This window comes from Dermacentor andersoni, chromosome 3 (assembly GCF_023375885.2).
Source record: "Dermacentor andersoni chromosome 3, qqDerAnde1_hic_scaffold, whole genome shotgun sequence".
Taxonomy (NCBI): Eukaryota; Metazoa; Arthropoda; class Arachnida; order Ixodida; family Ixodidae; genus Dermacentor; species Dermacentor andersoni.
Genome location: NC_092816.1, coordinates 234,262,668 through 234,288,768, shown reverse-complemented (window position 1 = coordinate 234,288,768; position 26,101 = coordinate 234,262,668). Strand labels below are relative to the sequence as shown.

The window sequence follows — 26,101 nt, the reverse complement described above, 5'->3', positions numbered from 1 at the left end:
TCTATATGACTGCAACAGTCAAATGCTAAACTAACTTCAGCTTTTAGATTTAAACAAAAAGGGAGTAACCAACAGTTGATCGTTGTACAAAACCAATGTTAAAATACTCCTATTAATGAATAGAATATTGGTCATTGTCAGATGTCTTAAGCCTGTCATTAGTCTGCTGTGTCGCAAACACCGCTTGACACACTTTAAGCACGTGCCCAGTATGTCCCCTGCACTATCTCTGGTTGTGCCACGGCTCAAGCCGTAATTTGAGGATCACATCTGCAAACATGATGCTCAGTAGGGACGAAAATATGGTGCTCCAGTTCAATGCATATGACTGGATGTGCCTATAAGAAAGGGCAAGAAGGCTTGTTATGGCAAGCTTGCCCACATTCTTCAAGGCATGTAAAAGTTGCAGTTAGACCACCGTTATTATTTTATTAGACCAACTCTTTGTTTTGTGTACCACAGACGACTGGCAACACGGAATTAAAGCAGAGCTTTATTTTGACACTTTATTTCTGCACTAAAAATATTAAAGCGATAAACATATTTCGGTCTGCCTGCAGTAGCAAGATGCACACATTACGCTTGTAACCCCCGAGGAAGGGTGATTTAGCTGTTCATTTGACGCAAATCTCAAATGCCAACTCATGTTAGCAAATGCACAGCGATGTCCAAATCAATAAACATATGTAAAGCCCCAGTGCAATTGTAATTCCACACAGCAGCCGTTATATTTGATGCTGATGCATAACTCGCTGTTTGACAATTCACCGAGCTTGTAGACATAAGAACCCTTTCAGATTCGCACCGTGCTCGAAAACCGCAACAGGAGACATAAATCAGACATATAATCACACTATTTCAATACATGAGCAATAGCAGTTCAGTCTTAGGGCTAAACCCCGTGAGAGCGATTTAGTGCGCGACGGCGACGAGCGATGGCTTCGAGCAACAAAACGGGCCGTCGCTTGAACAGATCGCTCGGTTCTGGAAATCTAGAATTTGTCGCTCATCACCCAGAAGTGTTATGATCGACTAGCCAGCAGCGTGAAGCCGGAACTGGATGTACATCGCTCAAATACTACCGATTGTCGCGCGGAACGAGCAGCCGATTGAATTTTTATAGGTGCGAGATAAGAACCTACTGCAAGACCTTCGGAAATATATTATGCTACTTTTTACAGTAAAATACATCAACTTAAATTACTAAAGCACGTGTCACACTAGATTCGACGCGTGTTTGGAGCCCTCATACCAGCAACACCGGGAAGGCGTCGCTCAAAATCGTCGCTCGCACGGAGTACGACTTGTAGGCGACCAGCGAATGCTACAGCCATCTCCATCGCGTCGCTTGTAGCTGCCGCGCGCAAGATCGCTTATATGGGGTTTATACATTATTGAGCATAAAACGTGGTTTCCCGATCCGTTTTTAGTAAGGTCAAGCTAACGCGGCCAGTAGACCTCTTGCAGCATGCAGCTGAATGCCTGCGGCAAAGTATCTAACTAGAACCGGTGCTGCACGTAACTTCAGTGGTCGCAGATTAGCCACGGGCGAGACACCGTCAAGCGCGCGGCTTATTTATTACGAAAGAATGCCGCCAGCAAAATGACGCCTTCTGTTATGTGACTCGTTATTTCAACAGCGTTCTGTGCACAGTAGACTGCCAAAGGGAATAAATTCAGACACACAAAACGCACGCTAAGCGCATTTCACATAGGCTCGGAATCATGGGCTGGTGAACAAACCATTTTAAGCGTTCTCTCGCCTCAGGCCTTGTTGAACATAGCATGGTTCAGGCAGCGTTTGCGATTTGCAAAGCTCTTACGAATAACGGCAAGTGATCAAATCACATATAGTTATGACAACGACTTGCTTTTTCGATTGACATAGAGACACAGGGCGCTTGCCTAGTCCGTTGTCAATCGCGTCGGCTAAGCGCCGCGACGACTTCCTGGCGATAGCATGTCATATACGCAGAATATGCACCTAAGTTGGAATTCACTTACCGTGGAGGATTTGTTATATCCAACGAATTACAAACGACTGTCGTGTCTTCGCGGCGACGCGAGGTGGCTGACACACGATCTCCCTTGGATGGCCTTCGTTGCTGCTCGCTGGACGGATCAGCTTTCTCCGGTGCTGTGCTGTTCCGCGATGTTGAGCGCGTGCGTGGTGGAGCAACTCCGAGTGAAAAAGTAGAGCGCTCACACAGCGCTCCCTTGAACTGTGGCTGCATGTTCTCTTAGAAGCAAAATGGTGTGTTCTTTGCTCAGCGTGTGTGAGTGATACATTGCCATGTTCGGGGCCAGCCTCCTACAGTTGAAGCAGCAGCTTAGGCTACGTTTTGTTCTCTACTGCCGCAAAAGTAGAACGGGCATTCAACTCTCTCTCAGAAGGGCAGAGTGAAAAGTACATTTCACTCTCTCCTTGCTGACCGAGTGAACAATGCATTTCACTCCACTCGACATATTGCGACAGTAAAACAACGCTTTGAAGAGGAAATCAGCTGCTTCACTCATGTGATACCCGCCCTAGTTTTTAGAGTGTGTAGTGAAGACTGCTCAAGAGCAGACGCATACAAGGCGCGGCGAATAGCTCTTCCCTTTGATCTACAGTTTGTAGGCGCACGCAGTAGAGGCGTAAGCCAATTCGGAGGCCATCGAAACAACTTAAGCTAATAATTAGGTAACGTGGATGTCAATGCCGACTCAGAGCTAAATTTGAAACACGGCATCTTCGCAAGTAAACTGTATGCTTCATTTTAAAACTGCTCCCGACTCCAAAGACCCTTTTTTGGGCGAATTACAACCAAAGTTTTGGGCTGGCCGCGCCGTCGCTTCATAAGCCTAACCATGCGTTCCGTCTCCCCCTCTGTCGCCGCCGCGCAGCTGTTGTGGCGCCGCCGCAGTTGTGCGAACACGCAGCCACCCAGTAAAGTGGTGAGAAGGCAACATAAGTTCTCGAGCACCCACAGGGACCTTCGCCGGTGAGCACGGCAGTGGTTGAAGTGGAAGGCACTGCGCACACAATAGGAATTCCCTCAGCCAACGGCTAGCTTACGTGTCGCAAGAGCAAGTGCTGTCGCTCCATGCCGACTGTGCGGCTTATGCAAGAAAACCAACAGCGTTCGTCGAACCCCTCTACTCAGCATCAGCCTCCACATCCGCGCATGTTACGACAACCTCGCTGCCCTGAAGATCACACCATAATAGTAGTCCTTGGCCACAATGGCCTGGTGGTTACCCGAGTCAGGAAAGCCCTACTACGCGACGCTGTATTACATTGTCTCCCTAACGGCGAATGAAACCACCGACGATATATACCCTATTAATACGGATAGCTACAACATTATTATGAGCATACCTTCCTCCGACAACGCCGAGAAGTACTGTAAGCTAAGCTTCCTGCTCACCGGCACAGCCAGACACGAGACAGTCGCATATGCTACGCCCCCAAAGGATACAGTCATGGGAGTCATTCCCTACACCCCACCGTATGACACAGCCGAGGACATCTCACGCAGCTTAACAGCCGCAACCCCCCTATCATTCATGCTCGGTGCATGGGTAGCACACACTCAGCTCTCATCGCCTTTGATGGCCAGGCACTGCCCTTGTACGTATACTACCCAGGGCACGAATGCATATGCTACATCCACAAACGTCGAATGAAAGTATGCAACGCATGTGGAGCAGTAGGCCAGACGTGCGCCCCAACCCTACCAAACGCATCTGCCCTAGGTGGCCCATCCCCTTTCCACCTGAGGACCAATCCTGCTCCCGTAAATATGCCCTGTGCGGTCAAGACCACGTCGCTAGGAACAAGACGTGTCGTCGCCGTTACTAAGCGCCAAGCATACTCCTTCAACGCCACCGAGGCCAATAATGTCGTACGCATTATCAGCGATGGAATAGAATCTCAAAGAGGAGCACACCACCCAGCCACCACCTACATCGCCATCCTCCAGAAGGCGGCCTAGCCGCAACCGCTCCAGGAGCCGCAGTCGCACCCGCTACCGCAGCTGATCGAGAGGCCGCAATAGGTTCCGGGAGCAAGACCACCACCAGTACAACTCACCCTCGACATCCACGGGGTCACCACGCACCCCGCGGCGAACGCGAGGTAAACAGTGCTAGCATAGCCTCTGCCGTCAGCACTATACCACCTACTAACAATTCACGCGGCACTTCACATAACGAGCACGAATTCCATGCTCTCAAGGTTGAAATACGCAAACTACAAGCGAAATCGATAGCTTAGATCATAAATACAAAGCGTACTATGGCCTTCAGCCCTGCCTGCTACGCAAAACATGCACACGACAGAGGAACCACAGCCCCTTGCCGCCAAACGAAAGCCACAGACTAACCCTCAAAGCTACCCTCTTGTGCGCCCGTCACCCCTGAGACACTCCAGCTTCTCCAGCAACAAAATGACCAGGGAGGGAAAGGACACAGGACAAGCGCTGTCCTTTGTTCTTTGACTCTGTCATTTTGTTCGCGCTGTTACCATTATGAATGCATACCAACTCGCCCCCCCCTTTCCACTTTAAAACTGCAGTACACAATAAAGCAAAATATTCGCACGCCAATCTACGGCATGCTTACAACCATAATCCGCGACACCCTCGCATCTTCCATCGAGTGACTCCTTGACAAAGCATTCACAATTAAGCTCGATACACTTCTTCTGTCCAGGATGGCACAAATATATGTAGTGTCACTGACGCAAGAGCACATACACGAGGCCGTTCAATCGTTAACCAGCATACACCACAATCGCAACACGGTACTGGTGAAGGCACTTCTGAAGCTCGAACCTAGCCTTCCCAAGAAATTGCACTCACTAGCTATCACCCACCACCACCATGGCGAAGAGACGTAGCGATAAATCCCATATGTGGCAGTGGAGGAGCAGAGGCTACCGCAGAAACCGGGGGCTCCAGCATCAGTATCTGGACACGCTTACCCCACAACCTGCAAGTGATGTTATTGCCCTCCAAGAACGGGAGGGACCGCTAAATTGGTTGGTTTCAGCAGCTGCCAGAATCACACTTAAGACCAGATGAGAGCAGCATTCCGGGAAAGTTGGTAATCCATTATTTAAATGATATTGCGCGACAAAAGAATGACACGGATGTGAGAGACGACACACCAAGCTTCCCGTCTCTGGCTCTCACAGAAAAAGAATTAAGGTTCTTAGACGCGGCTTCACATGACTCGTAACCATGTTACATGAATTCGCACTTCATTTCCTTGTAAGCGCATGCGCGATCTACGCTGCCTGCCATGTATAAAACCAACGCAGTGGCACAATAAACTTTGTTGAAAGTTTGCGCTTGGTGTGTCGTCTCTCACGTCCGTGTCGTTTTTTTGTCACGCAATATCATTTAAGTAAAAGACCAGATGACTAATCGGGTGAGATATAACGTCGCGGTCATTGTGCACAACCTCGATGTAACGTCTGCCCCGCACCTCCTCATCGATATCACCTCCCGCCAAGCGCTCTGCATCTCCGGTCAGTCTGTTCCTACTTATTGTCTACAGCAGTCAAAAACTACAACATCGATTTCACCAATTCTTCGGCAAGGCAGTAGCTTGCAACAGCGGATATCCCTTTCTCGCCGTGGAAGACTTTAATGTTCCAGCCACGTCATGAGGCTATCCCATCGACCTTCTCAAAGGAAGACATATACAAGGTTTATTGACTAGCCCACCTATCCACCCATTGAAAGAAAAGCACCAACTCAGCACAATAATCAAAAGAGCGTACAAGACTGTTCTCCACCTCCCCACTTCCACGGACAACGCGCGCCTCACAGCGCTCGGCCTACATAATTTCGTCGACGAAACTATAAAAGCGCCACGCATATCAATATACGAACGTCGTGCGCAGTGACCTTCGGGTCGGCCTGTCCACAGTAAGCTCCGGATCATATACGTTACCCAGTTCGGGTCCAAGTTCCCCATCCCCCCAGTTATAAATGCACTATACATATAGTGCCCATATACCTCAAAACATGCCTCCTCAGTACAAAAGGGTAGGCGACAGGCCCGCTCGGCAACTGCACCAGAGCTGTGCTTTCCTTCCGCAGGTAGTCTATTTAAACGTGGCTGAGTACTCTCGACAGGTAGCTGTGGTCATTAGGTGCCTCAACGGGTCGTCGCACGATGAAATCAACGCCGCTATGGTCCACACCACTATACATGAGGGAAGCAAAGTGGCCGTCATAGCGCTCGCATACGCCTCCGCGCAAGCCAGAGTAATAATCAGTGATTCGAAGACAGCAGTGCGCAAATTTCTCAAAGGTTTTATTTCTGATTAAGCACTTGACATCCTTAAAAACACCCTTCCCGACCGGCAGCACACACTACTGTTGACCTGGGCACCGCGTCACTCCGGTCTCGCTGGCAATGGAGCCCCTCACAGCGCCACCCGAGCATTCACCCACCCGGCTCGCAGGCCATATTTGGTGGAGAGCGGCAACCAGCCTTTGAGTCAGGTCCTAGCGGCCGCATCAGACAACCTGCATGAGTAGCGACCACATGATCACTTACGGCGAGATCCATCAATATTACCGCGGGGTGCGCTTGAAAAACCCACACCCTCACCCCTCACTCTACGAAGAAGAATCTGCCACATGGAGCTCACTTCAAACCAACACCTTCCCTAACCATAAGTTCTACCATCGCATCTACCCTAAAATTTACTCTCCACCCTGCGCGCTCTGTAAATATCTTGCCGACCTACGTAGCATTATCTGGGCTTGCATACAGGTCACGCACACTCACAAACATGGCACCCACCCTACACTCGCCATTACCGATGCTGACCTGTGGGTAGAAGTAGTAAGTGACTTAGAAATGTGAAAAGAAGAGAAAAGTGCAGCACCGTAACTGTCTCTCGCTTAGGAGGTCACCTCAACAGTATTACACGGGGGAAAGATAAGGGGAATAAAAGAGTGAAGAGAAATAAAGCTGAAAGAGGACGAGCGTACGGCCGTGAATAAAAAAAAAACGAAAAAGAAGCGTGAAACGGGCCTATGGCCGCGTGTAAAGGTTCGAGGACTCAAAGAACTCGACGAGAGCTGGGAAGGCTCTTTTGAGTAAACCCGCAAAACCCCTAGGAAACAGAAAGTCCTTAGAACGGGCTGTGGGGAGTCCTAGGCGTCGATAGGAGGCGATTAGGATTTCATAAGCGCAGCTATATGCCGCGCAGTCGAGAAGGATGTGTGCCAGAGTTTCATTAACGCCAGCAGTGCAGTTCTGGCAAACGGGACTGATTGCGCCTGAATGGCGAGAGATCCGCTCCGCTGTGTTGAAGCAGCCAATGCGGAGGCGGAGTAAAAGGGCCCTATCGGCGTGTGAGAGTCCGAGTTTTGCCAGCGACCGGGGTGGTACGCCGGCGGCGACGCGATTGTAGGGGTGTTTGCTTCTGACTGCATTAATACCAGTTGGCGTGCGTTGTCAAACAGGGAGACGAAGTTGGAAAGGGGCGTGACATGAGAATGAGCCTCTTTGGCGAGGTGATCGGCTCGTTCATTACCATCGATTCCGATGTGTGAAGGAACCCATTGGAAAATGAGATCACAGCCCATTTCTTGTGCGTAATTAAATTTTAAGGAAAGTCGTTGCGCGATAAGGGGGCCTCTCTCCCCTTTATCGAGCGTGAACAGCGCCGCGCAGGAGTCCGTGAGTACGGCGACAGACGGGGGTAGGCGCTCAAGAAGTAAATCTGCAGCCAGGTTAAGGGCGGCGAGTTCGCCAAGCGTTGAGGAAAAACCGCGCCAGAGGCGGCCCGCTTTGAGCAGCGAAAGTTAGGGAATAGCACATGCTGCGGATGAGGAGCCGTCATTGAGAACCGAGCCGTCGGTGAAAGCTAGCACGCGGCCAGACAGTCGATTCTCAAAGGTGGCGGTGATCTCGTGAAGGATCGCGCAAGTGGGTGTGCTCCGCTTGCTTTTCACCCCGGGTACTGTAGCACGGATGTCAAGCGGGCGGTTACGATAGGGAATGGGCGGAAGCCAGCCACAGTCGGGGGCAATTTTCAAAAGTGGGTGAAAGTCAGTTGCGCGCCGTCCCATGCCGGAGTGGGGGAGAGAGTGAAAGCGCGTGACGAGCTTTTGGCCCTGCGGCGTGCGTTGCAGTCGCTTGATGTGGTTTAGGGCGCGCCGTTCGGCTCTAAGTGAGAGGGGAAGTCGTTGGCTTCAGCAAGAATGGGCCCTATTTGAGAAGTGCGCGGGAGACCACAGATCTGGCGGATGAATGTTCTATGTTGCAAGTCGAGTGACTGCCACTGTGCAGATTTGAGGGAGGCCGTGGGGAGACCGTACAGGATTTTCAACGAGGCGACTGCTGACCTGTGGGAGGCCAGCTACTCAGTAGCGACATGAAGGTTTAGCTCTGGGTCATCCGGATGGCCGCGGATGCCGCTAGACTTTTTCAAACAAAGCTTGTATTGGCTCACAAGTTTCGGTGGCAGAGCAGCTGCGGGAAAGCGCACACAATATGGCGGTTTGATTGGTTGAGCGCATGGCTTGAGCGCGCAACCAATCAGAGCCGTTTCGCTTCCACCGGGGAAGGAACGGGCAGGAAGGGGTTCACGCGCGCGGCATCGGCTTCGCTTACGTCCAGTTTAGCCTCGGAAAACAGATGAGAGGGCGACGCGTTGTGCGTTCCCCGCAGAAACAGGCAGGCTTCGACGAGTGGCGGTGAGAACTCGCCTGTAAAAGGGCTCGCCGTCGCCGCGGCGATCAAGCCGCTAGAGGGTAAATATTGGCGGCAAGGACCAACGCAGTCGCCACCTTTCGGAAGCGCCTAGCTTGCGTGGTATGAGGGATAACGCGCTCCTCATAGCTTTGACTCTCGGCGCTCACTATAAACACCACGAGGGAGCCCTCGAGGACATTTCTGTAGATACTCTCGACACGACAGAAGTTTTTTCATAATCGCCATCATCATCAACCTATTTCAGTCCCCTGCAGGACAATGGCCTCTCCCTCAGATCTCCAATTATCCCTGTGCTGTGCCAACCCCCTTACAAAAAAAATTGTTGAAAGGTTATTGACATATCATTGTTCAACGTCAACAAATGACCTTGAAAGATCATCGAGGAATTGTTGAAACATCATTGAGGAAATTGTTGACAAGTGTTGATAATTGGCCCGCGACATTCACTGGAAACATCATTGTGGCCTCTCAATTTGAAAGATCATTGGCATATCGTTGAAACTATGGTGTACTTCAATGCTGAAAGCCCATTGAAGCATTGTTGAAGATGTGTTGTTTGTCAATGTTGAAACCCAATTGACGTATTGTTGAAATGTGTTGTTTGTCAATGTTGAAAGCCCATTGAAGCATTGTTGAAGCTCAAAATTAAAAGCCCATTGAGGTATTGTTGAAATGTGTTGTTTGTCAATGTTGAAAGCCCATTGAAGCATTGTTGAAGATGTGTTCAGTCTCAAAATTGAAAGCCCATTGACGTTTTGTTGAAATGTGTTGTTCGTCAATATTGAAAGCTCATGGAAGAATTGTTGCAGATCTGTTGAACATCAACACAAATTATGTTGAAATCCCTTTATGCCCCACTGGGTATTTAGCAGTTTAAACCTGCACTTACCTTAAAATACTGCTGAGCTATGTTGCATATAATTACCTTTGATGTCACGTTGGTATGTTTGCTGTGAGAGGATAGGGATAAAATTTAAATACAGCCGTTTTGTATCGCAGGCCTCTGTCACCCTGGGCTCAAAACATGCTCCTAGATTGCCTGTAATAAAACATATTGCAAAACTGCTAGCAGTACTGTTATGCCACTTTTTTCAGTTGTCAGTGAATGGTCCTCCACAAAACCAAGAGTGCTGAACTGATGCAGACAAAAACCATTTTTCTAGGTGAACTGTTTATTTGTAACCAAACATCTGTGTAAATGTACAACCATTTGTAGTTTGAGAACATCAGAAACTTCTTAAAAACTATTGCACAGTACCAACTTCCTGCAGCTTGACACCATAACAAAATTGAATACTGAAGGTGTAGTATGTGTGGCCCTCAAGTAAAACACATTTCCCAAAAGAAATAAATTTAAAAAAATAAATACCTAAATAAATAAATGTAGAAGCAGACTGACATGACTGTCAATAAGAACACTCAAAAAAGGTACTTGCTTTCTCTATTAGGGAGCCAGTGGTACTATTACCATGGCACGATTTGCTTGAGCCCACAGCACTCAAATGAGACCTGATATGCAGGGTGGTTATCTTTAAGTTTCATGGAATTTATTAAACACGGACTGTTGCAGCTAACATAATTCTAGATACAGAGTGCCAAACATTACTTGCATGAGAAATCAAGACACCATAGTCAGCTGATTAAGAAAAAATCAGTTCCTAATAAAGTTTTTACGAATTGTAGACGGTAATTTTACAAGGTGTATGCACTAAGAACGAACTTCCAGAATGACACCAGTAACGAGACACATGCCATCAAACTGGCTGTAGAAATGCACTGCTGTAGCACATTTTTGTTAACAAAACGCACTGTTATGCATTGAAGCACAAAAGTAACCGGAATGCCCATGTATTTCTCTCACATTTATGAAAAAATCTCGCAACTGGTGTCATCCTGGAAATTATTTTCAAGTGAATATGTCTTTCAACCTCACTGTCTACAATTTGCAAACTGAAATATGTGCCGTGATGTTTAAGTGAATTAATAAATTTATGAGAATCAGTTTAATGTTTCCATTTCTTGTGCTAGTAATGTCCACCTCTGAATAATCCCGCTCAAGAACAAAAATTATGCTACCTGGGACAGACAACTTTAAAAAAATCTGTAAAACTGAAAAAGGACCACTGTACAATCCTTATTTGTTAGTTGAATGGTGTGTGCCAATTTCAGTAAACCTTACATACTTCTGAAATATGGCAATCACAATAAGTGATGCTTATGGTAGCAGTTTATTATGCTGCATTGCTGTTGCATGATACAGTTGCGTTTTCTGCCATGATAACGTTCCTGTGCAGGTCATTCCATATCAAGCGACTTATTCATATTTACTTCAGATTTTTATATGAAAAAAAACTATTAGTGATGTGCTGGAATAAAACAAAGTTACTCCTTTTGTGAGTTCAATTTTATTCACTGTCACAAAAAAATAACGAAAGAATTCAGAAAAAGATATGGTTTCATGCAAACATGAAAGGCACATCATTGCCATTACCGGAGATTTTTGTTGCATTTTAAATTTAAGCCGACTTATACCTATTAATTTTTACTCATGTATTTTAGATAGCAATAAACCATGTTTACAAAGCTATGTAAAATGCAGTTTTTACAGAACTCTGACAATGGCACAGATGCACTTGCAGGTGTGCGATTCCATGGCTAATCGACTAGTGTTTTTTTGACACCACACATATAGCTGAAACATTGCCATGTGTTTACTAGAGTTCAAAACTCGTTACCCACTTTTATTAATTTTTGCCAGATATTTTGTAGCATTTTGGTGACAGTTTAGTTTTCCTGCTCAGCTGAGCTAGAGGACATCAATCAACATTCTTTTTCAAATGCACATTGTATTGATCGAGGCCTTCAAATGGTGTGCGTGGAAATACGGTGAAGTGATGCAACTGCCAAAATAGCCAATTTTTCAAATATTTGAATACTTCGATTGCTTTTGGCACCGGCAAAAATGAGTCAAATTGCAATCCGTTAGATTTTTTTTCGTAACGAAAAATTCACAGGACAGAACTTAAATACAGAATGGTAGCCCAAGTGACATAGTATAGCAAAAAAATATGTGCAGCTTTGAAGGTTCAGCTGATCGCCTGTAAAAAAAAACAAAAACAAATTCTAATCTTTTGCAAGAAGCTTCATGTTGAAGGAAAAAACAGCTTTCGTAGTTGGCCAAAAAATATGTGATACATTATTGGATAGCTCTACATGTCTGCTATGCATGTGTGAAGTTAAAGAAGGCATTATTTTTAAATGCGAGAAATTCTTTTTTGAAATTTTGTCAGCACCGACTTTTCTCGGATGTGCGCACAGCTTGCCGGCTGGGAATGCGCACGACAAAGCTGGCTTTGTCTCCACACAGATGACAGAGAAGCGGTGTTAGGGTCTGCATTTTATTGCCAAGGGCCACATGCTCTAACGCAACGAGGCTTGTGTTTGGTGTGGGCCAGGTAAACCATACAGCCATTGCACATAAACTATCAATACGAGGTCTGTTAGAAAAGTATCTGACCTTTGGCTGAAGAAAAAAAAAACTGGCATAATTGGAGCGTTGGAAACCTAATCACCCTCAAAGTAGTCTCCTTGGGACTCCAGTCACTTCTCCCAGCAGTGCTGCCATTGTTAGAAGCATTCCGAGAAGGCCTCTTTCCGAACGGAGTTTAGCTCAGCTGTCCTTGCAGCCATAATGTCTTCTCTTGTCTGAAATCGCGCTTCTTTCAATGGCCTCTTGATTTTAGGAAACAGCCAGAAGTCGCAGGCGGCCACACCAGGAGAGTAAGGAGCCTGTCGAACTACAGGAGTCTGGTTATTCGCCAAAAAAGTCTGAATCAAGTGCGAGAAAAGCATTGTCGTCATGGATGCGCCAATTTCCTGTTGACAACTTCGGTATCTTGCGCCACACAGCATCACATAGGCCATGCAGGACATCCCTGTAGTAGTCTTTAGTGATTGTTTGACCCTGTGGTGCGTACCCGTAGTGTACCACACTGCGAGAGTCAAAGAAAGCAGTCAGCAACACTTTAACGTTGATGCGCACTTAGCGGTCTTTGGTTGGTGACGTGGAATGCTTCCACTGTAATGACTGGGATTTGGTTTCCGGGTCGTAAACATACCCCCAAGACTTCTCACCAGTGATTATGGTGTTCATGAAGTTGGGGTCACTGTTTGTGGAATCCAGCATGTCTGTGAGACTTCAACACGAAGTTGCTTTAGCTCCACCATGAGCAGTTTGGGAACGAATTTCGGTGCAACTCTCTTCATGGCCAAATCTTCAGTGATAATGGAATGTGGATAAAATGTGCTGATGCCCACCTCTTCCACAATTTCTTGGATAGTCACACGACAGTCCCGCATCACCACGGGGTTCACTTCGGCAATGACCTGGTCATTTCGGCATGTTGATGGCCGACTGGAGCGTGGCTCGCTCTCCACCGATGCATGGCCAGCTTTAAACTGGTTGTACCACTCCTTAATCTGTGTGCTGCTCATAGCATAGTCACCAAAAGCAGTCTGAATCTTCGGAATGGTTTCCACTTGGCTGTCGCCCAGTTTCTGGCAAAATTTGATGCAGTAGCACTGCTCCAGTCACTCCGCCATTTTCCTTGCAATAAAAAACCGACGAGAGCACTGTGTACTACCTCATTCAAATGCTGCGTCCCAGCAAGTCACGCTATTGGCAGGCAGGAAAAAACTCGTGCATGCGCACAAAGGTTCAAGGGCAGCTGATGAAAACGCACTTGTTACATATTCATCAGGTGTTCGCAAAAAAAGGTCAAATACTTTTCTAACAGACCTCGTACGTATTAAATACGTGAGGGAATCCTGCAGTGCTAAAAGATATGGTTCGTGCAGTTTACAAAAAGAAACATCAGCTATTATGTAGACAGTAAATCCAGAAAGAGCGCTGATATTGTTTATACAAAGCATTTTAAAGGGCATGTCGCAGTGCAATGCAACATAGAGGGAGCAGGACACTTTGTGCCCTGCTCCCTGAAGCCCAATGACGATGCAAGTAGAAAACACCTTCATAATTAGGACTGAAAACCTACATGAGTACGAACAAATTCTTGTGGTGTTGTTTGCTACCACTGTTTTAGAGCCGGAACATGCTCATCTACAAAAGTCATATGTGCCATGTTTAGTCTGATGTGGTCAGACACCATTGGCAACCACTTCTTGCGTTCATGTTAAAAAAATACGAATTGAGACTGCAGCTGCAGCGCTAGACGTCACCTGCCTTCGCAATGATAAAAAAGGCAGTCAGTTTGTTGAATAGTTCTTGTGGCTAATTATATTAACAATATTTCCTTACTAGATGACATGGCTTCATATATTTATGCTATATTTATGCTGTATGTGTGATCCACAAATCAACATTATAAAAAATAATTTATCGCACTCAAACAATAATACCTTTTTGTTACTTGTCACATGTATAGCAGACATGTAGGGCTGTGTAACGATGGGCGACATATACTTTTGTGCCAACCACCAAAGCTAATTTTTTTACCTTCAACACGAAGCTTCTTGCAAAAAATTTGAACTTTACAGTTTTTTTAGCTGATGAACTGAACCTCCAAGGCTTGAAATATTTTGCAGCTATCCCAAGTCAACCAGTCTGATTTTATATTTATTTTGTGCCTTCTGTATTTCCCTACGTTAGAAGAAAATTCAAGCTTTGCAAATTTTGGCACTCACACCACTTCAGTCTCTTGACATGAACACCATCTGAATATTTGATCATACAATTTCCCTTTCAGAAGAAACGTGTATCAGTGCCTTCTAGCTTAGCTGGGCAAGAACAATAAATTTTTGCCAAAGTTCAAAAAAATTTTTGCGAAGGAAAATAAATGGGGAGCAAGAGTTTGGAGCTTAAACTATATCTGTGATGGTCAAAAAAACGTTGGTTGGTTGCCCTGGAATGACTCAAGTGTATGTACGAAAGCAAATTTTCTCATTGTACCTACTCAAAATCAAGCAAACTTGAAATGGTTTGCCATAATGGAACAGTTCTTGACAAAATTGGGTGGTTTGGCATGAAATGGCTTAAGATACTTAAAAAATATATTAATAAGGAAACACTTTCCTTACTAGAACCATATCAAAAACTAACATAAAAATGTAGTGAACTATAACAAAGCACAGCACTTGTATTCTGGATTGAGCAATCCAATGTGGACTTCTCAGGAGACTAGCATAATTAACATAAATAAAATTAACATAAAAATGTGAAGGCATAGAAAGGCACAACATTTGTAAGCTCATTTGAGAAATCCAAATTGGGCCCTTCAGGAGACTAACACAGAACATAAAAATGTCGAGAGTTACAAAAGCACAACATTTGTGTTTTGGTTTGAGCTGTCCAACTTGGGCTCTTGAGAGGTTATTGGTCCCATGCGAGAAGCGAGGCCACAGTTCTTTACATAGGGCATGTTGGTACCAGGCAATTTGCAACACGTGAAGCCTGCAAAAACAAGAAGCCAGAACAAGTTTTAAAAAGCAACTTCCACATGCAAAAGAATGGCATGCAACCTGCCCTCGTTATAACGAAATTGATTTATGTATTTGTGTTGCTTTAGTCCAACTTTCCACGGGTACAGCTTTACAGCATGACCATTTAAATTTATTCAGTGCGGCACAGGACTCCACTAAGTGTCAAATGCAGGAAAGGGCAAAGAGGAACAAAACACTGTAGCAAAATAACTTTATGAATATCCTCAATGTCAAAGATGTGAGCTTTGCTTGCTGAGAAACGAAATGGTGAAACAAATTCACGTCGTTCATAAATAAACCTGAACTGACAACTAAAATTATTCCTTGTAACTTTCATAATTAAAATTTGCTGCACTTCACTGTGCTTTTCCATGCTCCAAATACAATACTGTCATGTCACTACAACTGAGTGTAGCTTCATTTGATGTTAGGTTTCCTGAGTTCACATGCAATCGGAATGTACTTCTCACCTTACAATGACTTAAGACTTTCTACATTAAAGAAGACACTGCTTACAGTGAAGTATGTTTTCTGCCTCGACGACTGAATTACTGTTCTAATGAGGATTCCGTGTAGTGCACCAAGCTGCTTAGCATGACACATGCAGAATGTGACAGAGACGAAGAAATGCCGTCTTTTAAGAGCCATATGCGATAGGACTGACTTCTTTAACCCTTTTAGGGTTCACTGCCGTACATCTGTGGCTGTGATGGAACGTTCTGAAAAAAATTTGCCTTTTCAGAACAAAGTGTTGCCTAGCATCCCACTGGAGGTGCTGCAACCTTCTGAGACTTCTAGTAAATATTCTTATAGTGCTGTCGCTCCTTGGGTTTCTCCAAAACTGATTTTTCACCTAGCTCCTTGGTGTCTGTCATTGCAGTAATTTGGGAGTGTTGCCACAAGTTTTTTGTAAGTTTCATTACAAAAAAAAATTATGCTGCTTTATCCTGCACAAAAAAATAAAACATGTAAAACTGCAAATACTGAAATGGTATTGCCACTTTATTGTTATTTAAAAATATTATTTACCAGTTTATTTTTTCGGAATGTCACTCTGAAGAACTTAAATCTGCATTAAAAATATTAAGGGTGCACGAAAAGTGATTTTTGAGGCTGAACCGAATAATGCTAGAAGCAAATCAAATAATGGATAGTTTCTGAATAATGAACAGCTGATATCACAATTAATGTAAGGTGAGGCTCACATCCTAGTATTATTAAAGTTAGCAAGTTTCTGTCATTGTTATGTTATGAAAAGCTGTTTATTAAAAGCACAAATGGAGCAGCAGAAAGTTTCTTCACATGCACAGGACTCTTCAGTAAGCATAAATGATTGCTGTACAGCCTCTCAAGTACAGCTACTGAAGTAACGTAGCCTGTTCTGCTATTACAAGTTGTTACGTTTTATGTCTACACTATGTTATTGGAGGTGAAAATTTGCCGTACTGTGGCTCAAATTTCATGTTTCATTGGTGTTTCGAAATATTAGAATACTCGCATTTACAAATAGTGACCATTCAAAGACTAAATTGAATAGGACACTATTCAATTCGAAAGTTTTGAGCATTTGCACACCACAAAAAATATATAACTCCTAAATTAGAGGCATATTTCTCCCCAAAATGTGATCCTCAACGGGCTAAACAAGAGCGACAGAAAAGCCCATTTATCTTTTTGATTAATTTAAGCCCATAATCTACTTGGCAATGGTTCATAATAACCCTGTTAACAAGTAGGTGAAGTAAGGAAGCAGGAATCAATTCTAACAATTTCAGAATGGGAGTAGTGGACATGTCCGATGGTCTGTAAGAAGCTTTATACATTAGGCCCCAAGAGCCTATTCTCAATTTATTGAAGTATATGGGGAAAAGCCACATAAATATTTTTTTCATATCTTAGAATACACATAAATATTTTTTTCATATCTTAGAATACAAAGTGATAAAGTGTGCGTTAATAAATACGAGTCATAGGTTAAGTGCTTAGAATGAGTAAGCGCCCACTAAACATAGTACTGTTGACAGCAATGCTTGCAACTCTGTCCCTGTTGTTTCTTTGATTGAAACAACCAAAAGAAAATTGCCACACCACTCAGGTTCCCTCTGCTAAAAGGCTGCTGTCTGGCATCACATGGACCTCCTTCAATATAGGAGCAACCTTAATTCGATGTGGTCTGTTAAAATTGGTGAAACTACTGTTTCACATCTCAGAACCTGGAGAGCTGTTTTGACTTCTGTAATTTGGTGAACATGCTCCTGCTCGAGCTGAGCAGTAACCACACTTGAGCATACCTTCTCCGCAATTCGCGTATTAGAATAACATTTTCAGGCTAACTAAACATGTCCTCCATGCCAATAGATTTGGAGCGTGCTTCACAGACAACTATTCCTTGCAATGACAGCCAAGCAACACTGCTAATGCGCAAATGCAGCTCATTTTATGTGGTGGAGCCACTAAAAACTTTCAGCAGTGAAGGCAGCTTTTAAATTTCAGAAGCATTTGAGTATGGCGGCATTACGCACTTAAGATCGTACGAACAGTCATTCCAAATAGTAGGCTATTGTCGCATACAACTGCACACACGGGCTACTTGAAAGTCGTTTGTTATGCCAATGGCAAGTTCATAATTTTAGAAAAAAATGGGAATGTAAAAATGCAACCAGAAAGGATATATGGTACTTGCCTATAACAGCACTGACCCTGGTGGGGTCAAGAGCCTTTTTTGCCCCTTGGTGTTATTTCCAAAGCCCAAATGGCCCATGAGCTCCTCCTCTGTGAACACATGGTGAAGCAAGGCCCTTGCAAACTTTCCTGGTCCACCATGGCAGGCCATGGTAAACTGTGCCAGGATAACCTTCTCAATGTGCACTCCTTCAACCTATGTGAACCTGCATGTTTAAGTAAATGTTAGCAAAACAGTTTTAAGCCTTTCAAGCACATTCACACAACAGCCCTACTGCAAATAAATTACAAAAGTACCTGTTGCAAATCTAGATTGCTAAACTTGACTTCTTACAAGCTTCTTATGCTGTCTGGACGCCACATGTTTCAGAAAAACAATCCAGCACAAACAAGAATAATAAACCAAAGTATCCAAACATCTAGTACTTGAAAAAGGGGAGTACCAGCGAAACACAAATGACACGCACACAAGGAAACGGCATTAGACACGGACGGACGTTGGGACGGACCAGCGTCCGTCCCGGTCTAACGCCTTTTACGTGTGTGCGCGTCCTTTGTTTTGCTGGTACCCCCCTTTTTCAAGTTCATCACGCACCTACTGGCCCAAGAGCTTGCGCTAATGCACATCTAGTACTATTTATTGTGATTACCATTCTTAGGATACTTCATATTTTCAGGTGTTTGTCTCTATTTTCCCATCCATTTGTGTCAATAGGTAGTCCATGGTCTAATGGGGAGATTGGGCTGCTATGTTAAGGGAAGAGTTCAAAATCAACCGTTGGAACAACTTGGGTGACTGGGTATGCGACCCTGGGCATATGCCACTTTTCAATGAATCTCCTTCCCGCTATCTTGGGGAACTGCTGCTGCTTGTGTTGGCAAGCAGCATTAAGAGCTCAAAGAGGGACATGATTGTCGATCATTACTAAAATTACCACTACACGTCACGTTAGCTTGCTGTGCTGCAGAAGTAATTTGTGAGATTCCACTCCACTGTATGAAATGTACATAAGCTGCAAGGACAGTATGTGCCAACCACCACCTCAATTAAATTAATCGACTCGCAAAGCACAGGCTGCACAAGATCACGGAGTGAACTCAGAAGTTTGTGGACAGTCAGTTGATGTTCATGTCAGGGACCTCTAGGGAAACTCAGTCATTTCCTCGATGTGCATCATCGTGCCGTCATACATTCTATTACAATTCTGTCTGTCTCGTTGTACCACCGTTCTAATAGTCATCACGTATCACCACAATTCAAAATATAAATAGACACTTATATCTACTGTTTATTTAATCTTTATGGAGAATACTTTGAGCATGAGTTTTTGCAAAGATCATGAATTCTACAGCTTAAAGGAGCACTAAAGCAAAATTAAATTAATTAAATTCGGGCGTTTTAAGTGCCAAAACGACAATCTGATGTTTAGGCACGCCTTAGTGGGGAACTCTGGACTAATTTTTACCAAATCAGGCTGCAAGGTACCTGGGCAGTTTTGTATTTCACCTCCATCAAAATGCGGCTGTTTGATCCTGTGACCTCGTGCTTAGCGGAGCTGTGCCAACACCCCTAAGCAACTACGACATGAAAGCACTAAAGAGAAAAATTATTTTAGATGTATCTGTACATGACCTTCCTACTATTCAAGAGATTCACTCATACCGTGACAAGAGGCTGAGTAAACTGTGAAAGCAGCAAGAGGAAAGATTGGTGGCAGTGCTGCCTTGAAGTTACCACACCCGCTTGCTGTGACGTCATGGATTTTGATGATGTCTGTTGAGGTGTAGCAATTTTTTTTACAAATAAAGATGTTCTTCATCGTATTCCAAAAACCCAAAATAAAAAGCGTCAGGAACTTTTACAGAACCAACACAGCCCAAGTTTGAAAAAATACTTGGAATCCATGATGTGACAATGAGGTGTCAGCACAAAGATTTTGGGGCGATACTCAGAAAATTGAACTTTGAGCTTTATTTTCTCTAATAATCAAACAACTACCAAGAAAGTTACAGAAGTAGTTATTTAACACGACGCTTTATTTTAAATTCATTTAAGGTGTCATTAGTGTCCCCTTAATACAAAACAAGGAATGCACTTGGCTGCGTAATAGGTTAACATGCATCACTGGTTCTCATTAAGGTAGGATTATCAGTATAGCAAAGGGCATGCACTGGCTGCTCCAGAGGGGAGCCCTTCCACTTCCCCTCAACCTCCCAATTTCCAATTTCTTTATGAGCAGTGATGCAATTTCTGCATCTTAACGAGACATAATGCCAAGGAGATTAAAAATGCCATGCTGGCTACAGCATGTGGTGACCGGCACTTCACACCGTCCAGCTCGGCATCAATATTTTTGGAATTTGGCCCTTGAAATGCAGAAAGCCCCGATCGCTGCTCGTTCTTTAGCCAACTTTCTCAAAGGGTGCTGCTGTTCTGGTTTGATACCTCTAGCTGTGCACTGCTGTATGACATAGGTCATAATACCTTCGTTCTGGTAAAACTAGAAAGATGTGCACTCATGCAGACCACTAATGTCCACACTAAGTTTCTGAACGCCCCTCTCATATCAGGCATATACACTGAAAAAGGCACATTCCGCGTTTAATATGTTCACAAGTGACAATGAAATTCACTCCCAGTCCCAGTGCAGTTGCAAAGTCTTTAAGCTGAGTGCTTAAAGGCACCATGTCTCCTAATGAAGGCACTCTGCACCAATTGATCACTGGAGCAAATGCGTTGCAGTTGCATCAGCAATGTTGTTGTTTTTTCTGCTTCCTGCAATACATTTTCACGGTATCACTGTGTTTGATCATCGTGACGCTACAGAATGGATGGCCAAAGAATTCACTTTTACCGTTCCAGCTGGGGCCTCTCCCAGCTCATTTTGAATCTGAAAAAAGATGTCACTATTAAAACGTGAAGCCACGATGCAGCAAAAGCGACAATCAAAAGAGCTACATGGACCATTAGGCTGACATAAATGGACGGATACACATGACTAGTCATTGAATACACTTAAGTGTGGCCGCTCTTGCCAATGGCAGTGTGAGCTTGTCAAAAAATTTATTTCACATTCCTCTAGTTACTTTAAACATTATTTCCACGCATCTACTTAACTGTTATGGCCACATATTAAACGCAGCTCCTTCATATAAAACCAGTGTTACATTCCGTTACTCCCCGTCTACCTGATGCTACTGAAGTTTTGCTTACTCTCAAAGAAAGAATTTCACAGAACTGCTCTTTCGACAAAGCATTATTCCAAGCTTGTGGCAAAGCGCCGTGATTTAGTTCACAACGATGCGCTCCCCTTTCAATCTGTTCACTCTATAGTGCTCTGATTCAAAGCAAAAATTGCTTTTCGACATAACTAGCTACTTCTATGGTCACAAGAAACAATGCTAATTATTGATGTTTATGTTGCCGATAACGTATACATGCCGCCTCGAAGCACAGTGGGACGACAACGCAGATATGCCAGGCATCTCGTTCCTTTACTGATTTTAAAACTATTGTTAAATCAGTTACTGAAGTGCGAAAAGCTGCAATTTCACGAAATTACATTATTTTGAATGTTGTAGGACCTGGAGTGCCATGAAATCTGCCTTTCCGTGAATGCAAAGAGCGCCTACGCGAAGCCGTTTGGGCGAAGCACTCGATGGCGACGAACGGAGAAGATGAAAAAATAAAGTTGAATGCGCGCGACCTGGGGGAAAACAAAACGCACGCGGTTGGCAAGGCGTATAACTCGATGATTTCGCAGCACTCTGTGGCATCACCCCTATTGTATCTCACGTATCGCATGTACACCCTTGAAATTCTTTATTATTATTGCGCGACAGCCTCCTCTGTGTTTTCCGATCGCGCGAACATCGGCCGCACGGCGTGTCAGATAGTGGCCTTGAAGCACCGCGGAGTCACTCGATCCTGAAGGGAACAGCGCAACAGAATACACTTTCGCCAATCCCACCGCACCCCCCCCCCCCCCCTTTTGCTGAAAGCTCGCTCACACGCCTTGTACTAGCGTGGCGCAAACGAAATATCTTCGATTACAGTACAGATCGGATGGTTTCACGTCGCATTGTTTTGCGCTCATTAATAAGGCTAACTCAATCGGTGCTCGAACACCGTATCAGAAATCATGGCGTACAACATGCCCTGTTTTAGGTGGCACCACATAGCTGCCTTACGTCACCACAAGCGGAGTGTAAAGTTAAACCAGGACAAAACTCCACGTTATCTACCACAAATCTAGTGCTGTACAACCCATTCTCGCAACGGAAGGATAGTACTAGGAATGAAAACTAGAAAAGAGGCGCGCGGAAGACACGCACAAGCGCTGAAATCATTTCCCCGCTTCCGTTCACCGCGTCGCAATGGACGAACAAGGGGAATTCGAAACACTCAGTCACCCTTGATGTCGCTGAGTCGGAGGCGATCATGGCGATCTTCGAGGCAACAAGTCCATAAAAAGCGAGCAACACGCAGGAATATTCCAAAGATGTCACAGCGAAGCACACAAAGAACACAGAAAATGCAGGAAACTCTCAAGCTAACGGCTTGCACGAACTCGCCGGAATGCGCCAAACATCAACAGCAGCAAACGCGCAATCATACATGTACACTCATACAAATACACGCTTATATTATCATAAATTGTACCATTGGATAACAAATTATGTAATTTCATGTTATTACTGAACAATTGTTGCGATTTGCAAGTGTATAAAAGTTTTTTGCTTCGCTTCTTTGATGAACTACTTTCTTTAGCGCAGTAAAGCAGTGCACCGGCCGGAGCTAATGGCATGCGCGGGAAAAGGCGCCAAATTCAAACGTCACAAACGCCGCGCTAATTTGTGCGCGCACAGTTTTCGTCGTTTGGATTTAAAAAAAAGAAGTAATGCGTGCCGCAACCATGCGAACTGAACTATTGACCAGAAAAGTACAGAAACGTCGCTATTTGTGCTTCTTATTTCGACGTCATGGCAAACTGCGGGCGGTCTGTCGTCCCATTCTTTAAACATTTGTGCGTGTGCTCCTGCGCTGTGCGATTTGTCACCGAGAACGTATAGCAGCGCAGATTGTGCTTGGTGGCCGAGCAGATTCCGAACACATTCGCCAGCACCCCGTCTAGGTCACAGAAAAGAATTTGGCCTCCATGTGAAATATGAGCACCATGTCGTACATATCGGCCAAGCTTTTCGTTTCGTTCTGTATAGCGCGCTAACGGGTAAGCGAAACGCACTCTGTAAAAACGATGTTCACTCCTTTCTCCGCCGCACCCACCGTGGTGGCATAGTGGCTGAGCTGTTGCTCTACTAACCCGAGTGCTTGGGATCTAATGCCGGCCGCGGCGGCTGCATTTCGATTGGGGTGAAATGCAAAAACGACCGTGTACTGTGCGTTCGGTGCAGGTTAAAGAACCCCAAATGGCAAAAATAAATATGGCGTTTCTTACTACGGTGCGGCTCATAATCAAAGCGTGGTTTTGGCACGTCAAACCCCAGACTTGAATTTTGTTAACGTTCTCCGCCACCTTGACCATATTTAACATGGAGGCATGCAATGCCGTTTCCTAATTAACACACAGCCAGGGCACTGGCCCCTTATAATGGACGCCGATGGAAATGCAGGATGCGTCCAATCATCGGGTGTTTGTCACTGCTTGTAGGGACGTTTGTCTTCTGAAACTGCATATATATATATATTTATGCAGGGTGTTTCTGCTAACTTTAGGCCGAGTGTAAACTCTATGACGACGCGACTAAATGCATGTTGCTCCCTTTGGTATGTAGCGTGTCGCGCTATTTGTGTATTTTTGCTTAATTAGCTATTTAGTCAAGCATAATTAACCAACTTCTGAAGCAAGGAAGTTAGGAAAGAAATTCCAATTAGAAAGTTGCAGAGCTGTTGGCAACACGTCCGAATAAACAGTTTCTGTCTTTCTATCTGTTAAGTATTATTGTTTTTCACCCTACTGCGGATGCTCGCGAAATAGAAAAAGCACCACGTGACATATGCCCGCCTGCGAGTCGTGATTGCACTGCTCCTAAGCCTTCTGCGCACAAACGAAAACATACCATTTAACCGGTGTGAACACCCGTCTGCTTATCGCCATCATGAACCGCAGCGAGGGAAGCACGTCGCTGGCGTCAATACCACAGCCAACGACTTCGTCACTGCCCTGTCGCCTTTTAAGCGGCAACACACCCTGCTCGATGGTATGCTCGTTTGGGAGCGCTGCAAGCACGGCGCGCAAGCGGATATGTCAGGTGATATTTTTTCTATTTAACGGGCATCCGCAGTAAGCTGAAAAACACTAACACTTAATAGATAGAAAGTGAGAAATTGCCTAATAGGACGTTTTGCAAAGTGCTCTAGAGCTTTCTAATTAGAATTTTTCGCCTAACTTTGTTCCTTCAGAATGGCTAATTTTCTTGACTAATTAACTACTTAGGAAAAATACAAGAATAGCGTGACACGTACAAGAGTGAGCAACATGCATTTGGTCGCATCGTCTTATGGTGCATCGGCATATTTTTAAACTCTGAGTAAAGTTAGCTGAAACACGTGTATATACGTCTATGGTTCAAGTAACGTGAAACAACACCCTGTATATATGCAATGGTGATCAAGTGATCAGTAAACCAACATATATGTGCAAAAGACGCTCACATACATATGTGCGTGTGTTTTTCACATGTACTTCGAAACTCAATATTGCTTGTGACTCAATTTTATTCAACAATAAGTTAACAGCATTTAGTCAACGACTTTATTGTTGGAAACTACTCAACAATGGTTCAATAGTCAATACTATTCAACAATATGTCAAGAGAATTTAGTCAATGACTTTATTGTTGAAAACTACTCAATATTGGCTCAATAATACTCAATACTATTCAACAATATATCAACAGAATTTAGTCAACGACTTTATGGTTGGAAACTACTCAACAATGGCTCAATAATACTCAATACTATTCAACAATATATCAAGAGAATTTAGTCAATGACCTTATTGTTGAAAACTGCTCAACAATGGCTCAATAATACTCAATACTATTCAACAATATACCAACAGAATTTAGTCAACGACTTTTTTGTTGTGAACTGCCCAACAACTTTACTGTTGAATTATTGCCTGTGGTTTCAATAATTGTTGAGGTATTGTTGAAAGGCTATTGAGTCAACAATTCGTCAACAATATGCCAACAACTTTTCAACAGTCATTTTCATAAGGGCCATTTCCAACTTGTGCCTGCGAATTACTAATTTTCCCACTCCAGCTAGTCTTTTGCCGCGCTGGACTGCACTTCTCTTCTCTTGGCACTCATTCTGTAACCCTAATGGTTCAACGGTTGTCTAACCTACGCATTACAAGTCCTTCCGAGCTCCATTTCTTTCTCTTAATGTCAATTAGAATACCGGCTACACTGTCCAGGAAAGAAATTCCGTAATTATATGGAGGATTGCCGTCATTTTACGGACGAATTGCACGTAAAAATACGGAAAATAAGTCGCATTTCAAAATACGGCAATAGCTTCCGTTAATATATGGACAGTGCTCCAAATTTAAGCTTTACGGGCATTTCAATGTAATAATACAATGGCTACAGTGTTTTGCACGAAACAGACTTAATTCCGTATTTTTGTTATGTGAACATCCGTATTTTTGTGAAGAAAACTAAACACGCTGCATGTTTGAATGAGCACTTGTACTCCCAAAGATTCATCTAAAAATATTTATTGAATACACAAAGTGTACGCATTATGAAGATGCGCACAAAATGTGACAGCTAGCCTTCAGCCAAAAGCTTGAATAACAGATCGTATAAATATATATACGCATCCTCTATTCCGATCAAGTTTGCCACGCATACAGGCCTTGTAACGCTGGGCATATGCGCAAATATATGTGTGTTTTCGATGTTCTCAAATTAAGCGCTTTGCAGTTAATAGTACAACATATATGTGTTTAAGTGAACGCATAGCTGTGGGCATACGCGCCAATGCAAGCAAACTTGCGGCACTCAGGTGCTGGTGCACTGGGTATGATAATGGTGCTCTACGCCAAAAATTGTGAGCACAATAAATCACTACTGGAAAAAAGAGAATGGTACAATGACCGTAAATGCGTTAACTTTTACAAACAAATGGTCTCGAAGCGAACTGGCGGCCTATAAATCCAAG

The 26,101-nt window shown here is 44.2% G+C and overlaps 1 long non-coding RNA gene across 1 annotated transcript; it reads right to left on the bottom strand.

Annotated features, from left to right (window-relative positions):
• Positions 1 to 9,881: 9,881 nt before the first annotated feature.
• On the bottom strand, positions 9,882 to 22,522 carry LOC129385663 (uncharacterized). The gene is made up of 4 exons (XR_008613146.2): positions 22,321 to 22,522; positions 20,763 to 20,798; positions 17,909 to 18,113; positions 9,882 to 15,196 (listed from the first exon to the last, which is right to left on the bottom strand). It is a non-coding gene; the product is annotated as an uncharacterized lncRNA (long non-coding RNA).
• Between the last annotated feature and the right edge of the window lie 3,579 nt (positions 22,523 to 26,101).